Genomic DNA, 17,655 nt, shown 5'->3' with positions numbered 1-17,655 from the left:
AAAAACAATTTTCAGCAGAGGCCCAGGAAGAAATAATGCAGACAGGTCTTTGTAACATGGGAGGACACAAAAGCAAACCCACACAAACACAGGGATAAGATGCAGACCCTACACAGAAGGCAGCCCAGCCAAGAATCAAACCTGAAAACCTGCAGCTGTGAGGCAACAATGCTACCACTGCACCATCAAATATCAAGCATTCAAAGCATTTAGAAACCACAGATATTATAAGGAACAGAACAGATCAAATATGAGGCAAAAATCTGCAAATTATTTACAAATGGTGGTGGGTAGGGAATTCAGGCCCTTAACACCTGCATACAAGGTACAGGGTTCAAGACTGAGGTATTCCCTACCACATCACCATGAGTTTGCTCTAGCCACCAGTATATAGCTCATTGGTCTCAATGAGGCTTTTCTGTAGGATGTCAACATCACTTGGGAGTTAATAATAGCTCCCAACTTGCAATAGTCTGTGAACTTGGGGAGTTAATAATAGCTCCCAACTTGCAATACTCTGTGAACTTTGTCAGCCAGAGTCCCTTTGTGTTGGCCTGGACTTCAGTGAAGTAGATATCAAACAGGAAAAAACCCAGGACTGAACCCTGTGGGACTCCACTCGTGATTGGTCGGCAGTCTGACTTGGAGTCAGCTACTTTCACACTCTGGGCTCTATCTGTGAGTCAGTTTGCAACCCACCTAGTGATATAGGAGTTGATACCTAGTATGTTTTTCTATGATTCTTGATTGAGGAATGGTATCAAAGGCCTTGACCAGATCAAGGTAGGCTGTATGAACCACCTTGCCTTCATCCACAGCTCTGGTGACTGGCTCAAAGAAGTCAACCAAGTTGAGCAGGCATGATCTACCCTTCACAAAACCAAACTGTGTGGGATCCAGAGTTTGGAGATTCCCTATATTCTTGTTTATTAGGTCCATGATGATGTGTTCCATAGCTTTGCATATCAGACTCATCAGGCTAATGGGGCGATAGTTCCCAGGATCTGTAGTTGCTCCTCCTTTGTGGAGAGGGATGACTGTAGCAGTGTGCCATTCAGTAGGGACAAAGCCTGAGGTGAGGCTGGGACTGAACAGGCCACACAGGTGAAGTCCCAGTTCACTCTATAGTTCACGTAGAGCAAAGCCAGGTATATTGTTAGGTCCCATAGAAGCTGTATTCTTGGCCTTGGACAGTGATGTTTAACCTGTGCAGTAGTAATACTGGGTGCCTGGCAATCTACTGGTATTGTGATTGGTCCTTTGGGGGGGGGGGGTAAAACTGACACTGAATCTGTCGGCCATTATATTGGCAATGTCTGGTGGCTTGGTATAGGAGGTACCATTGTGCAGTAGCTCAGAGCAAATCTGGGTATTGCTGTGGAGATTCTTTACATAACTATAGAAGGTCTTGTGGTTGTTTTTACTATCTGCTGCAATTCTGTTTTCATAACTATCTTTAGAGGATTTGATGAGGGATCTCAGCTTTTTGTTGAGGCTGATAAGGGAGTTTTTCCAGTCCTGGGATTTCATCTTATTCTGCATCAGTTTCCTCCTTCTGTTGTAGAGTTTGTTTATGGCAGGGTACCACCAGATTGACTTCCTGTTTTTGGGGGAGAGCGTCTTGGATCTGTTGGGTATGGTGAGATCCATGCATTTGTGTACATGTTCGTACAGTGCATTGGTGTATGATTTGGTGGTCAGGCAACTATTCTCCATTTGCATGGGTGCCGTGAACTTAGCTACCTCTGTTTTTAGGAGCCCAAAGTTAGCTTTGGAGAAGTTTTTCATGGTGGTTACCTTTGTGGGGCAGTGGGAGGGATGTGGATTTCCAAGGTGATTAGTTTGTGGTCGGATCTAACCAGGGAAGAGTTGACTATTGGTGTAGAGCAACAGATGCCCATGTTAGTAATGACCAGGTCAAGGATGTTGCTACCTCTGGTGGGGGTTAGAATGAGCTGGTCCAGGGCACTGGAATCAATGAATTCCAGGAAACGTTGGGCAACTGTATTGGTACATGAGTAGTTTTCCCAGTTAATGGAGGGGTAGTTGAAGTCCCCCAGTATGAGAGTGTTAGGCTGGACCCTAATATTCTCCCGGGTGCTTAGGAATGCGGAGTGTGAGTCTTGGGTTTCTTTGGTCAGCTGTAGCCTCCATTTCTCATCTGTTGTTTCTTTTCTGTGCCTTCATTTATTCATGTTGCATATTAATTTTTTCTGCTCTGTCTTCATATGCCATGGCCATGTACTGCATCTGCCTGTTCATCCAACTTTTATTTCCTCTTACCAGTTACAACTTATATTTTCTGCCTGCAACTGGTTCATGTCTATCCTTCTTGCTATTTGTCTAACCCAGATTAAAACTTTGTATTTTTTCACTTAATAACATTTCATTTATATTTTCTGTCATGCATTTTTATCATAGTCAGATGCAGTCTTACTATATTGCCATGGGCTGATATAAGTCTTTACTTTACAGTCACCTCTTAATTTCTTCTTTGGCATAATCTGTGTGCCTGCTTTATTTCCTGCCTTGAAAACATGACATTGTCATTTTGCAAGTGTACTACTCTCACTATATCAAGTCAGCTGAACTTCATCAACTTCCTTGGGACCATTGTGTCATTCTTATTTTACAACCCCTTGTTTCTGAATAGTTTATCTAGCCTTTGCTACACATTTCTAATAAAGCCTCAATTATTATTCCCTTAACTCACCTCCCCAAGGCTGCCTAGACTGAGCAAAGATTCACCTCAGAACCCACAGCAGAAAATGAATAATTCAATATTTCAGACTGACAGTAAAGGCATGCGAATTCAAGTCATAAGGTCTTAAATTTAAAGGGCTATGTTTTTGTCACATTTTGAGATTCCAGTATAAAACTTTCAGATAACAACATGCTATTTAACTACAAAATACAGCTAAGACTGCAATTCATATCTTACAGACTCCAGGACACCATACCTCCAAATTTGACTCCACCACTGTAGCTGCATGAAAGCATGGCACTATACCCATGGTATGTTACCACTGAAAAATATATATACTTTTTGGAGAATACATAGAATTTTTACTTTTGACATAATAAGAACATAGTGCACATATATTCTGGAAATATGTTTACATTGTCTTTTGTACAGTGGTTAAACAGTACCCCAAGTTAAAACTGACCATAGTTCCAACATAGTAAATTCTATGCAAGATATACTAAATGTGCTACTGCTCAATGCTAGGAGTCTCAAGAAGCAGCTTCACTCCCTGAAAATGCCCCTTACCCTGGAGAGTGTTGACATCTATGCAGTTATTGACCCATGGTTTAAAGTCATGGAAGGCAGCTGGCAGTACAAGGCTGTAATGCCTTTCACACATTTAGTCCAGCTACTGCACAAGAAGGGACAAGAGGTGAAAGTGAATCAATCTACACAAAAGTAAGCACACTTCAATATTGGTCAAACAATATGACATGCTTAAGGTACTCCATGTCCAACTAACCTTAGGTAAAGTCCAAAACCATATCCTTGCTAGGTACAGGTCCCTGTGTATAACCCAGGATAACCATACCATGCACTGGAGTTACGCACAATTCAGCCCAACACCATATTTATGGGTGATTTCAAATATCCCACCATAAATTGGGATACATACAGAGCCACTAAAAGGCTTAGATTCCTTGATTTTGTTAATACAAGCACCTGGGAACAGCTAGTCCATGCACCTATCAGAGGTGCAAAAATTCAGATCTGGTGCTCACAAATATGAGGGAATGTTGCAGCTCCTCGTGTGTAATGTCCTCAGTGGTCAGATCAGATCAGATCACAAAGCAGTCACCCATAAAATAAATATAAAGGCTAAACTCCCAGCAAACCCCAGAACCTTTAAGAACTTTTCCAAGGCTAGCTAGCTCCTATTAAGTGATGTCATAGCTAAATTCCAAGTGCCCTCCACATCCATCTCAGAGAATATGGTGGCCTATGTCGAAGAGCTTAGAGAAACCCTGTAGAAGCTTGCAAATAACTTTATAGAAACAGCAGTATCAAACTAAAATATGTACAGTCACTGAATCCCCCACAGATGTAGACATTTTACAGGAGGGTCTGACTCAGATAAATAACTGGTCCCAGAACCATGGCCTAAAACTTAATGCAAAAAATCCATAGTCATACCCTTTGGGAAGATGACTACCCTTGCAATTTACATCCTTGATAACTCTCACCTACGAATAGACCCAGTGGTAAGATACTTGGAATCTCAGGTTGACAGAAGCATGAACTTTGATCGCCATATGTCCATGGTAGTGAAAAAAGTTTTCTACATGGTGCAACTTATAAGTAAGGGTATGGCATCAAGATCTAAGGATATCATAGTCCCATTTTACATTAGCCCACATTAGACCAATAATCGAATACATTGTAGCCTTCAAAATGTCTGGAATGGCCATAGAGGTTCCTCACTAAAAGAATACAAGGTGAAAATAATGTCCTATGAGGACTGCCTGAAAGCCCAGTCCATGTACTTGGTCTCCTACAGACTACCAAAGGGTGATCTATGCCTAACTTACAAGCCATTCTGTGATCCATGATAGATCTGCTACACATCTGCAAAACAAGCAGCCCTAGAAATACCCAATCTAAGGATCTAAACCTCTTCTATGACATAAACAAAACATGTTGGAAGGACAGGTATGTATCTCAGAGTTTACCCCTTCTCTGAAACACAGCTCTTTCCTAAGCCTATTCAAATGCAGTTTGGACAAATGGATGGGAAATCACAAAATTACCCCTGGCTTGTTGCCTGTGGCCCTTATGGACAGAGGCAGTTTGTAGATGCCCTAAGGCACAGATGTATATCAAAGTTGTTCTAGCCCATGGGCATTGATAACTGGAAAATTGAGGCATGAATTGTTAGGCTTAAAAATGCTCTAGGGCCATTAGCCTAGTAACCTCCTATGATCCTATGATAGTACGATAGTGCCAGACTGTAACCACAAAAGCTATCTGAAAAGCTGTATTTACTAGCTTTATATAAAAAGCACCACATGTCAGTTCCCTGATGATGTTTCACAATTAAAAAAATGGGAATTTTAGTAACATGACTCTGTACAATTCACATACATAGTGACCCAGTGGAAGGTTCTCCTACTGAGATGGTGCACTACCTTTGACTGTGAAGGAATCACGTAAATATAATGACCATGTTGCTCATTGACAGACAATCTTTTCCACAAGTGATCTTGTAATTGCCATTTCCTTTCATACATCATCTGCCACACAAAAATGATACCCACATTCTCTGTACTCCTGATGTCTCATTGAGAACAGAACAAAACACACATAGTAGTGTGTTTCCACTTGCTGCTGTAGGGTACCCCACCCCCACATACATTGCTGTAAAATTTAAATAAAAGAGTACATTTGAGTGTATTGTGCTGTGGACAGTGTATATTATCACTGCACACAAACCTGTCTGGTTTTCTATCAGAAAAAAATGAAAGAACATCAAAATCATAGTAGTAAACTTCAGCTTGGAGCTTTCAGAAACTAAGCTCTGTCTCCATACCCTACCAAGCCACAGCAGTGATCAGTTTGATATGATAAGTCACAACCAGCCATTTGCTTTTCTTTCACCAACTGCCTCTCACAACTTTCAACCTTCCATCTTTAAAATGTGGAACAGTATTTCTAACACAGCATGAAACAAATGGATTAAATGTGGAACAACAGCAACACTTACTAACTTCAAGTAGGAAATTCAAAGCATAATTAATAACAGTTTATTCATACTTATTAAAAGGCTGTTGTAATGAGGTAATATGATTCAGTATTTTTTACCATGGCTATCTGTTTCAATTTAGGACCATATGGAACATGGAATCTTCAAACTGAGGAAACATTCAAAATGAGAAATGTTCTTCATAGTGAGGTACAGTTCAAATTTCTATTTTCCTTCCTCCCCAAACAGACAGCCCCTTCTGTTGATCTGTTGTGATTGCCAAAAGTGGTGCAATATCCATTACTTCAGAGGGTTAAAGGTGTTAAGACCATACCTCTCAACCCCACAGTGCAAGAAATCTGGACAAAGCCATAAAGAATGGGGGGGGGGGGGGCAAAATAGGGATTTTATTTAAATATTGCTCCTATAAACTTAAAAAAGTTGATAGAATGGCAGGTTTTGCATTATTGTGCATTTTCTGTAGGATTTAAAGTCTGAAACGCAAACGTCTGCCATTATTTAGTGACTTAAGTCTTCAATGATTTGCTAGAAAACCACAGATTTTATGAAGAACAGGCCAAACATATGAGGTAAAAATATGGATAATGCGAAAATGTATACATTTGAGAGGTATGGTTAAGACCGGGAACCAACATCTCAGCTGTCCCTGATTTTGCAGAACATCTCAGATTTTGCCTCATATTTTTGCCCAGTCCCTGATTTTCTGGGGAGTACAGAGAAGTTAATAATGTCAGAGATTAGTTTCATATTTGTTATAATCCAGAAAATGCATTTTGGTGTAAAACCTGTTTCATTTATTTATTTTATTTATTTTACATTTGTTGACCGGGATAGTCTGATTGGATTCATGTCCATTTTCAGCGGAGGCCCGGGGAGAAAAGCTCCAAGGTAAACAAATACAATAAAAACAATGAAGACTTATTACTGATATTTACAAAGAATGCATAGGCAAACATGAAGAGACAAGGTAAACAGATACAGTAAAAACAATGAAGACATATTACAGATATGGTATTTACAAAGAATGCATAGGCAAACATGAATAGACAAGTTCACAGGTTAGAGTTACCCCTGGTTACAGTCAGGGGAAAATTAACAGTAGAGTGATTAATAGATTGTTCACATTCATGATGAGAGTTAGCCAGGCTTGTTTCAGTGGCAAAGCCAGTTTAGTGCTAGATGTTGTTTGAGTTTGGTTTTAAATTAGCCTAGGGAGGAGAGCAAAGTAATATCAGCTGGAAGTAAGTTCCAGGTTCTGCCTGCAGAGTTTGCAAAGAGGGCATCACTGGCTGCATTGTTAATTTTGATTGTCTGAATTAGTAGTTTGTTTGAGGATCGAAGCAGTCTCGGACTGCTGTGGGGTGGTGATAATATTTTTAAGAGCTGGTGTATTATCTGGATTATGGAGGATTTTATTAGCCATAATCAGAAGGTTATATTGGATTAGACTGGGAAGTTCTAGCCAACCAAGTTGTTTAAGATTGATGCAGTGGTGTGTTCTAAAAGGCAGGCCAGTGGCAAACCTGGCAATGTGATTGTAACAAGTTGACAGTCTATTAAGTACAGACTTGTTTAGATTAGATACAAGGACGGAAGCATATAGAAGTGTTGAAAGCAGGTGAACGCGAGCTATGGCAATCTTAGCTGGAGGGGTTAGGAAGGCTTTTATTCTATACAGTGACCCAAGTTTTTTATTGATGGTCTTGATCGATTGGTTTACATGAAGGTCGAATTTTAGGTTATTATCAATAATGACACCTAGTAGTTTTGTAGAGGGGTCGGGGGAGATTATAGTGTTGTCTTTTGCATTTATGGTGAAGGTAAAAGCAGCAGACCTTTGTGTTGGTTAGAATAACAGCATTTTCGTTTTTTTGGGATTTAGTAACAATCGACGTTCAGAGAACCAGTTTTCTATAGTATTAAAGGTGGACTGGGTAGCAGACCTCAAGTCTGTAGGAGATGTAGCTGAGCATATCAGAGTGTAGTCATCAGCATATTGGATACAGCTGACATTTGGGATGACAGTATATAAGTCGTTAATAAAGATGGAAAACAGTAGGGGCCCTAATATGGAGCCTTGTGGTACTCCAAGGGTGTTCGGTAATAGGTTAGAGAGCTTGTTCTGCCTGTTCTGCCAGAGAACAGCCTGTTGCCTCACATTGAGGTAGGATTTAAACCATTGAAGGGCTTTAGAATCTAGACAGAAAGTTTGCAGGGTGTGAATCAAAAGCTGGTGATCCACCATGTCAAATGCCTTGGAAAGATCCAAGAAGAGGGCTGAGGATATGTGATTATTGTTACGGTTATTGTTTATGGTACTGGCAAAAGCCAGTAGGGCTGAAGTCGTGCTGTGGTGTGGACTGAAGCCATGTTGGGTATCGTCCATGAGGTGATTCTGGATTAGGTGGTGCATGAATTGTTTGTGTATACATTTTTCCATAATCTTTGCAAGTGGAGAAAGTATAGCTATTGGTCTATAATTTGAGAATTCAGTGGAGGAACCTCCTTTATGTAGAGGGATTACGTAGGATGTTTTCCAAATGGTGGGAATTTTAGCTTCTGCTATGGTACGATTAATTAGTATTGATACTGGATAGGCAATGACATCAGCTGATTTTTGAAGGTACTCGGCGGGGAGTTGGTCAGCGGAGAGTGTGGTGGGTTTCAATTTTTTGATCAAGGTACGGATAAGTGATGTGGACAATGGTTGGAAGCTGAACGAGAGTACATTTATAGGGGTGGTACTATCAGGGCCAGTTGAGCTAGGAGGTAATTGGCTAGTTAGGGCTTGAATTGTCTCAATAAAGAAACGGTTAAAACTGTCTGAGACATCCTCAGGGGATTTATCAATGGTAACAGTGGGGATAGGGGTAAACGTTTTTCCAGGATGAAGTAAATTATTCAGATCTGCCCAGAACGTCTGATTGTTCTGGTTAGTTGTCTGTAAATTACAGTAGCATTGTTTTTTGTCTTGAAGAATGGATTTTTTAGTTTCATTCCTAGCTTGCCTGTATTTCACATGATCATGGGGGTCTTTAGTGGAGCGCCATAGAGCCCACAATTTGTTTCTGCTGTTAATTTTTAGTCTAGACTCTTTAGAAAGCCATGGTGCAGTTTTTGCTTTTGTTCGCTTTGAGTGGGCAGGTGCATGCAAATCAAAGATTTCAAGAAATTTGTTGTTAAAATATACAACTGCCTCCTCTAAGGGGAGATGTTTTAGCATAGACCAGGAGTTAAGTTCCTGTTGGAATTTGGCAGGGTCAAACTCTTGTTTGTTTCTGACTTTTCTGAGTAAGGGTTGTTGTGGATTAATGGCTTTTTGCTTAGCTATGTAAGTGAGAAAGTGGTCACTTAGGTCATCGGGGAGGGTACCAGCAGTGTACAGATGGGGGTTACTATTTACGAGTACCCAGTTGAGTATACTTTCTTTTTGGTTGGGTTTACTTAGCCTGGTAGGGGTGGTTATGGTTTGTGTAAATGCATGCAGGTTTATCTGGGTAGAAGGGGATTCTGAGGAAATGTGTTTAACATTTTAAGTTAATTATAGTAATATTTAAAATTGTCTGATGTTGTAACTTTGTCCCCTTCATCCTTCTTTTGGCTATGTCCAGAATTCTTGAGTAATGCACTTATAAGGTATATATCTGGGAAATCTACCCCTCAAAGCATATCTCTCAACTGTCTCTGATTTTCCTTTATACTTTGTGCTCCAACCATGGTGTTCTGGCAATTGCTGAGGTTTATAGAGAAGTCAGTAATGCCAGACATTAGAGTCTCATACTTCATATTGTTCAGAAAGTGTACATTCATAGAAACCTGTTGCTCTATTAATTTTTTAAGTAAATTACCATAATATTTAAAAAGTATCCCCGATTTTGTCCTCTTATACTTTTTGGCTATGTCCAGAAAAGAATTTGAGAAGTGTGCAGTGACGGTCTTCTAATAATCAAAAGACCACTTACCCAAAACTGAATTTACAGAGATGACAACACCAAACTATTAATTTACCAAATGATCGCACTAATGAATTTTTTAACATGGAAAGTATGCACTTGGCCAACACTGAATGAAGAAACATATCGCAATATGTCAAAGTCACCTGGGTGGGGGCTATGCCCCTACACCACCCATTGTGGGGGGTGCAGCCCCCCCACACCCACCCTAACTAAATATACCAACTCTGGGATCATATTACAGTAGGAAAAAGGGTAAATTTCTTCATTTTGGCCAAGTGCATACTTTCCCTGTTAAAAATCAGTAGTGTGATCATTTGGTAATTTAACAGTTTGGTGTTGTCATCTCGGTAAATTCAGTTTCGGGTAAGTGGTCTTTCAATTATTAGAAGTAGACCTGAAGTGACACCTCCCATTGTTGTGATACAAGAAATTAAAAAAAAATGTATATCTAGTTGTGGGAAATGTCTGTTGTTTCCACTGCCCACAGTTTTACCTAGCTTCCTGATAGTATTAAATATAAACTACACCTGCCTCCAGAGGAAAAACATTCCATAGCTCTACAACTCCTGGCCCTCTCTATTTATGTAAATACTTGACTAGAGATTGCAGGGAAAGCTCGGTGATTGGTTATCCTTAACAACTGACCGCAGCTAGGTACTTCGACTAATGAGCTGCTGGTAATCGCTAGTCATATTATTAAGTGAACAGAGACTGCCAGATTAGAAATAATGTGTTCAGTTGCTAAAGACAACCAATTGCAAGGATCTAGGCTTTATTGCAAAAGGGGCATGGGTTAGCTATCCATGTCCTTTACTATGATCAAAACAAATAGAAATAGAAAATAAACTGTTAAAGCTTTGCATTTCTTATCAGAGCATTGTCACTCACTGAGGTAAAGTATTTCACAAACTGGGGCATGTGCCCCAAGCATGCCCTGGTGTGATGTTGCCTGTGGTGATAGGACTTAATCAGAATTACTTAGGAAAGCAGAAATTTAAACAAATTAAGATAATGAATTAAAGTATTTAACAGCTAATCTCTCAAAGTTCAACAATGCTTATCTGTGATGATTCCCATATATATATATATATATTTATATATACTCTTTTGACAGCAACACTTTGGATTATTTTGCTCTTTTAATGAGTGGGAGAGACCCTTTTCTTCTTCAGCTCTTCTTCAGTAACAAACGTTACATACTTCTTAACAATTTAAACTAAAAGGAGTATCCACTGCAACTTTGTTAAAGCAGAAGCCTGTTGAATAAAGAAATCAATAAAATATAAGGCTTAGACGAAAAACTGGGAAAGAGGGAAAGACAGAAATATTAAACTCTGTTGAATAATCTGTAATGTGTGTTTTTCTCTTGAAGTAGAAATAATGCCTTGTATATTTTTTCCAAATGTGTTTTCCTTTTTACTCATCCCTTTACAAATTGACTGATGTTTTATTTCAATTTATCCCAGTAAAATGAAAAATATATTTCTGGAATAAGATTGTAAGCCTAAGGAAAATGAGCTTTCCATAAGAAAATCTGTAGATCTGAAAGAAATGCTCAAATGTTCTCTTCCCTTTCCATACCGTTTCTCACCCAAAGCTCCTGACCTCTGACCAATATAGCTTTTTGAACTCTGTCTCTGACCACAGGTCTTCTCATTCCTCACTTTTCTATTACCTGTTCACTCTTGCTGTGATTGCAACATTCTTCCCTTAGGCCTTTACCTTCTTTGCTTATTGTAATAAACACTTATGGCTCTGGCTATCAGACTGTTTCCCCTTGTAGGGTCCTTCCTATCCCCACTATTTTTCAGTGCAACTTTTTCTTTTTTATTTAAGATGGATTTAGCTGTGATCAATGCCTTTGTACCGCTTCTGGATGAAACATTTTAGTTATTGTACAGAGAAAAGAACCTACTTCAGATATCTCTAAAATATTCTGGCTACTCAGTCCTCATCTGATTAATAGAAAAGAAGTACTGACCAGGTTTTGATACAGCTGCATATATTTCCTTGCTCCGATCCAAGGAAAAGTGGAAGGTCTGATTACCTGTACTGTGTCATTCAACTTTTCTGTTACAAGTGTAATACAATGACACACTGTTTTGTTATACAGTCCTGCATGTCCTATGAAAAGAGTGTAAAAAATACTGGTTGTAGAGAAGAATGTTTTACAGTATTAAACAGTTTATATTGTATGGCAGAACCATGAGAGGAAGGAATTAGAGGAGGACATACCTCTCAATCTGTTAGTTCAAGAATTCTGGACAAAGCCAAAACTCAAGGACAGATTTTAAATATTTCTTTTATGAACTTAAAAAGTTACAAGAATAGCATGTTTTGCATTAGCTTGCATTTTTCTGAGGGATATGAAGTCTGAAACTCAAATGTCAGTCATTATTTAGTGACTTTAGTCATCAATGATTTCCAGAAAATCACAAATATAATGAAGAATAGACCAAAAATATGAGGAAAAAAATTGGACTTTCTGTGAAATTCTGCATATCTGAGAAGAATGAGGGAGGGTGAGGAGTGTACATCTCCAGCAGTACGAAATAAAGTTAGGGAAGAAACTTAGGACATGGATTGAAAAAAGAAAGAAATCCTTTTTTAGGCATACTGGGGAAAAAGGTAATGGATGGGAGTACAATAAGGGTAATTATAAAACTGACTGTAAAACAAGACTGTATTTATAGTCACAAATAGAAAAAGACATGGAAGTGTCTTGGTGGGAAGGTAGGAGAGCTGTGGACATTACCAATCAGTAGAACTGATATGGAAACAATGCAGGTAATGGTGATTGGACTGAAGGAAGATATGGCACAAGACTCAGATGGTATGTTCCAGGAACTGTGTGAACAATCCAGTTGGAATAATGTTGTTGGTAACACAGAATCTTTAAATGATTCCTCAGCAATAGAGAGATGCCAGGGGATGTTGAACTAGTTCCATTCCAGAAGCAGGGACAAGCACAGATTCAGGCATCTACTATTGTTGGTCCTAGGTAAAGCAATCCAGAAAATACAGAGGTAAGGGCTGGTAACATTTCTGGAGACCAAGAGGCTTCCAAATGAATTGAAGCCTGAGTGTATAACCAAAGGAGCCTACCAATTCAGTCTTATCCATGTTTGTGCCTGGATGACACTGAGTACATGAATATCTGGGAGTCATACTCAATGCAGAAATGAGACATTAGACTCAGACTGATAAGGCTGTGACATTTCAGAAAAGTGATGTGTTAGAACATTGAGAGGGAGAGAGAGAGAGAGAGAGAGAGAGAGAGAGTGCATGTTAGTGGGGACTGGGGACAGTGCACTGAGGTTTCAAGATGAAACCAGAAAAACAGAATAAGAACACAATGAAGAAGTATTTTTTATTGAAAGAGTGTCTGATGCATGTCAAAACCTTCTTAAGGAGATCATGGATAAAAACATTAAGAAATCTCCAGATGCACCAGGTGGGCGTCCCTAGTATAGTTTTTGCTAATAAATCTCTACTGATCCCTTCCCACACCTGTCCAGATTCACTGACAGCTTCACAGTTCTGATTGTTTATTCTTTGAATCCCTGCTCTCAGCAGTAGGACGTTTTCCATTAGTAGTACTAGATCCCATTGACCCATTTCTTATAGCACCCTTATCACCTTCCACAGAACCTCACTGAGCTTTGTCAGTTAATGCAGGAGGGTGTCTGCTGTTGCACAAGTCTTGCCTGATTGTATTGCTTACTATGGAATTTTCCTTGTGTATGGTATTATAGAATATTTCCTGCAGATATTTTTTTTTTTTTGGGAGGGGGGCAATGACTTTATCTTCATGTACATTTTAATTACTGAATTCTTTCTTTTTGAAGAGAATTTGTTAAAGAGGAACTTGCAACAGCTAATTCATTGAGTGGTGTACTGATCTAAATGAAGGGTAAATTAGGGTCTGATAAAGCGTACATAATGCGCACTGAAAAGATGTTTAATCTGCTGTAACTGGATGATTGATCACACAAAACGAGAAACTGTTTTAACATATGACCTGGGAGACCACACCAGCAATGCTGTAAGGCAAAATCAAATACTGGAACATATGCAGCAATGTCACATTTGAGCAGAGAGTACAGCAAAATCATACAGTGGGATTGCAGCTGGAGTTAATGCGATTAAACCAGAGAAATGTTTAGTATGGAGCAACAGATCTAAAGTGTCCTGTAACATGACAACATCGTTGGTAATCGCTGCTTAATAATGATAGTATAAAAATTAACAATTCAGCAGTTATTTAACACACTAGCAGTTGTTGCAGGGATTTATTATGTAACACTATAAAGAAACATCACTTATTGCTGTGTTGAGCATTTTCAGTTGGTAAGTGACAGACAGTGCCACTAGTAGCTTTACAGAAGGTCTTCATATGGCTGATGTCCCTGATTTTTAGTGGAATTTCATTTCATACTCCATCTGTGAAGTAATCAAGTATTATTCCAGACCAAGAAAGTATTTATCTGTGGCACAACCAGTAATCCTTCATACAATGACCTTAGGCCATTTGGTTTGGTAGCCATCACAAGATGTGTTGCTAACCTGTGGCTCAGGTCATTGAAAGTTATATTAAATATGTTCACACACGCAGCTATGGACAGCTGCAGTGGACCATCCTGTCTAGATAAAGAGAAAGTAGTGATGTTCTTTCTATCTTAATGTAAGCACATAGGTTCATAGGTTCATAGGTAGGTACTAGGCTATCGGCCCTAGGGCCCATACAAGCCTAGCCAAAAAATGTACCCTGGCTTTCGCCACCCAAGAAAATTATTTTCCTGTGCCCCTGTTGAGCAGAGCCACAGAAGTGATCCCCGGGGGTGAATTTCCCATTTCCCATCCAATCATCAAGATTTTTCTTGAAGGGTGCTAATGAGGAGCTTTTTTTGACATAGATAGGTAGTCTTTTCCAGAGTATGGGAAATCTCTGGGGCAGGAATCTATCCCTCTAGCATGTTCTGTTTATTGTGGTGACAAGGTTTAGGTCCCTAGAGCGTGTAGCTCTGAGGGATTGGGATTTTTTTAAGTGGAGCATGTCTAACAGATCTGGATTTGACATAGCTTTGTATGTTAGGCAGAGATTGCCCCTGAGTAGGCGATATGCAATGGAGTAAAGCTGTAGTTTTTTGAGACGGTCTGCATAGGGCATCTGTTTGAGGCCAGTAATCCTCTTTATGAGGTATTTCTGTGGTCTTTCCAGTTGTTGTAGATGTCTTGTGAGGTACATACCAAAAGGGGCATTGCACTCTATAATGGGTCAAATGAGTGATGAGTAGAGGGGAACAATGACCTCTTTTTTTCTGGATGAGAATCCTTTTGTGATGTGATGAGCCACGTAGAAGGATTTCCTGACCACTGTTGTGATGTGATTATCAAAGGAGAGACTACTGTCCACCTGTGTCGCAAGGTCTCTTATCACATTTTCGGCATTAAGTAGACTACCAGCTATGTGGTAGTTCATGGGTACAGAGTTTTTACCAAAGGGGATGACAATACACTTTTTGGCATTGAGCTTCAGGCCATGGCTTTGACACCAGGTATCTGTCTCAGTGAGGCCCTTTTGTAGTTTGTCCACATCGTTAGGAGTTTCGATTATGGCTCCTAGTTTGCAGTCATCTGCAAACTTTGTTAGCCAAAGACCTTCTGTGTTGGCCTGCACTTTAGAGAAGTAGATACCAAACAGGAGAGGACCCAGAACTGAACCCTGTGGTACTGCACTTGTCACTGGTTTGATGTCGGATTTGGAATCCGCTACTTTCACAGTGTGGGTTCTGTCCGTGAGCCAGTTGGCAACCCATCTTGTGACATAGGGATTTATACCTAGTTTAGTGAGCTTATCTATAATTCCAGAGTGGGGGATGGTGTCGAAAGCCTTGGCAGGATCTAGATAAGCTGTGTGAACCATTTTACCCTCATCTATGGCTTTGGTGACTGCTTCAAAGAAGTCAATCAGGTTTAGGAGACATGATCTGCCTTTTACAAATCCAAACTGGGTAGGGTCCAGAGTTTGGAGATTACCAATGTCTTGGTTTATGAGTTGCACGATGATACGTTCCATGGCCTTGCAAACCAGGCTCGTCAGGCATGCCTTACTATTGATGAGACCAGCTTGTAATTTAAGCAATAGCTGGCAACAACACATAAAAATATATAGAATCAAAATATGAACAAGCACTATTAGTGTACAAATGTGAGCACACAGGGGGATGAAGGTGCACTGAAACAATGTAGAGGTTTTGACAGCATTTCATATTGCTAGTGTATTATACCTCCATGTATGTACATTGTCTGCACATTAAGTATTCATAAATAACACATTTCAGGTTGCCCTTATATCATCCCAAGAGTAAAGTGAGTGCAGCAAATGCCACATCTTACTTAATGATCAAGCAGGCAGACAGATTAATAGAAAGAAAGGTGAGCAGATTACAGGAATTCAAGAGGAGACTGAAATACAGACATATATGTAGGTAGGCAGATGAAAAGACAAACAAAATAATCTGTTAAATGCAAAGCTGATAACTAAAGCATCCAAACATGTGAAACAACATCATGGTTAGGTATTGCTTGCTCACCCACCAACAATAAAACAAAAAACAGGAAATGTACTCAAGTGTTAAAAAAGCTGGAGCAAAGACCTGAGATATAATAAGAAGGGAAGAGTACTGGAGAAGTAACATGGTGCTCAGATGCAACTGTATGGGAGGCAATGGGTATGTAGAGAAGGACAGACTACAGAATGTGGAAGCAATGCATTTTCATTATAAAAAGCAATGTCTGCGAGACCTGCACTGTTTAATTATGCATCAGAAAGGGTATGTCATGTTTACTTATGCTTCTATCCAGCAAATAAATGGGTAACTGGCATTATTTTAATATTATTGTAGTTCCTGGGAATGCAAGATCAAAATGTAAAAGTAGAAGTATTGACTAATTTCTTATTCACACAGGTAGTCCTCTTCCTGTTTGAAATGACACAAGGTATAGCATCCTTTAGGTAGGTGTTCTGACCTCTTAATCATCAGATTACAAGGCCAGAATGATATTCAACATTCATTCTACTTATGCATGGTGTAAACTATATTTTAAAATTTCTGTGTAGATTTAATTGCCATCAGACATATTGTTATACTATTCTTCTGAAACACATCTCTGATAAAATCTGGTTAATTGCTTTACACATTTGTTTAATTCTACAGTTAGCACAGCTACATTTGCAGTGCTCTCATGTGAGTGCTGGGGCTGCTCACACACTATAGTTATATATAGCTGACAGTGTCGAGGAACAGATGTAGTGAAATGTTCTGCACAACACTCAAGACAGTACAAGTAAATTCATCAGAGACAGATGCCTGGAGGCTCTTAGTCAACTGTGGAAATACTACAAGTGATATTAACAACTGCAGTGAATCATGCATGTGAACTTTACGTGTTTCTTTTCATTTAAAATGTGTGCAGTCATGACTTGTATGAGATAAAACTTATTTGACAGTTGCACACACATCAGAAAGGAAGTTGAAGCTAATGCAGATGCAAACCCATAATCACTTCACATAATGTGATAACTAGGGCTTAAAAACCTGCATGACATCATTTTCCTGGTAACAATTCTAGAAAAATGCTTATCCGAAAAGAAGTCCTAATAAACTTAAAAATTTAAGTTAGCTATAAATTAAAAATATAATGGGTATGGCCCAACAGCCATGAAGTCATACAAAAGATCTTATCCCACTTATAAAACTGTGCCTCCCAATGACTGAGCACATATCACAGGTCAAGGATTATGACTAACATATCATGTTTTTCTAGGAAATTGTAATTTGAAGTCTGTTTATTTATTTTACATTTGTTGACCAATATAGTCTGACTGGGCATGAGAACCCCTTCTCAACTGAAACCCAGAGAAAAAGGATCCTCATGACAGTACAACTACAAAAGGCATAATTACATAA

The 17,655-nt window shown here is 39.3% G+C and overlaps 1 protein-coding gene across 5 annotated transcripts in view; it reads left to right on the top strand.

Moving 5' to 3' along the window:
- LOC122793456 (E3 ubiquitin-protein ligase RNF19A-like) overlaps positions 1-17,655 on the top strand; it is an 862,167-nt gene that overhangs the window by 153,904 nt on the left and 690,608 nt on the right. The window contains exon 1 of one of the 5 annotated variants that reach the window (XM_044061483.1): positions 5,861-5,915. The exons of the other annotated variants lie outside the window; for them this stretch is intronic. The gene's annotated coding sequence lies outside the window, so the exon portion shown is untranslated. Of the gene's footprint in view, positions 1-5,860; positions 5,916-17,655 lie in introns of those variants that run through there. 5 annotated transcript variants of the gene reach the window in all.

Source organism: Protopterus annectens, chromosome 2.part0, assembly GCF_019279795.1.
Source record: "Protopterus annectens isolate FY-2018-M chromosome 2.part0, PAN1.0, whole genome shotgun sequence".
Classification (NCBI taxonomy): domain Eukaryota; kingdom Metazoa; phylum Chordata; order Ceratodontiformes; family Protopteridae; genus Protopterus; species Protopterus annectens.
This window is presented reverse-complemented; position numbering and strand designations above follow the sequence as displayed.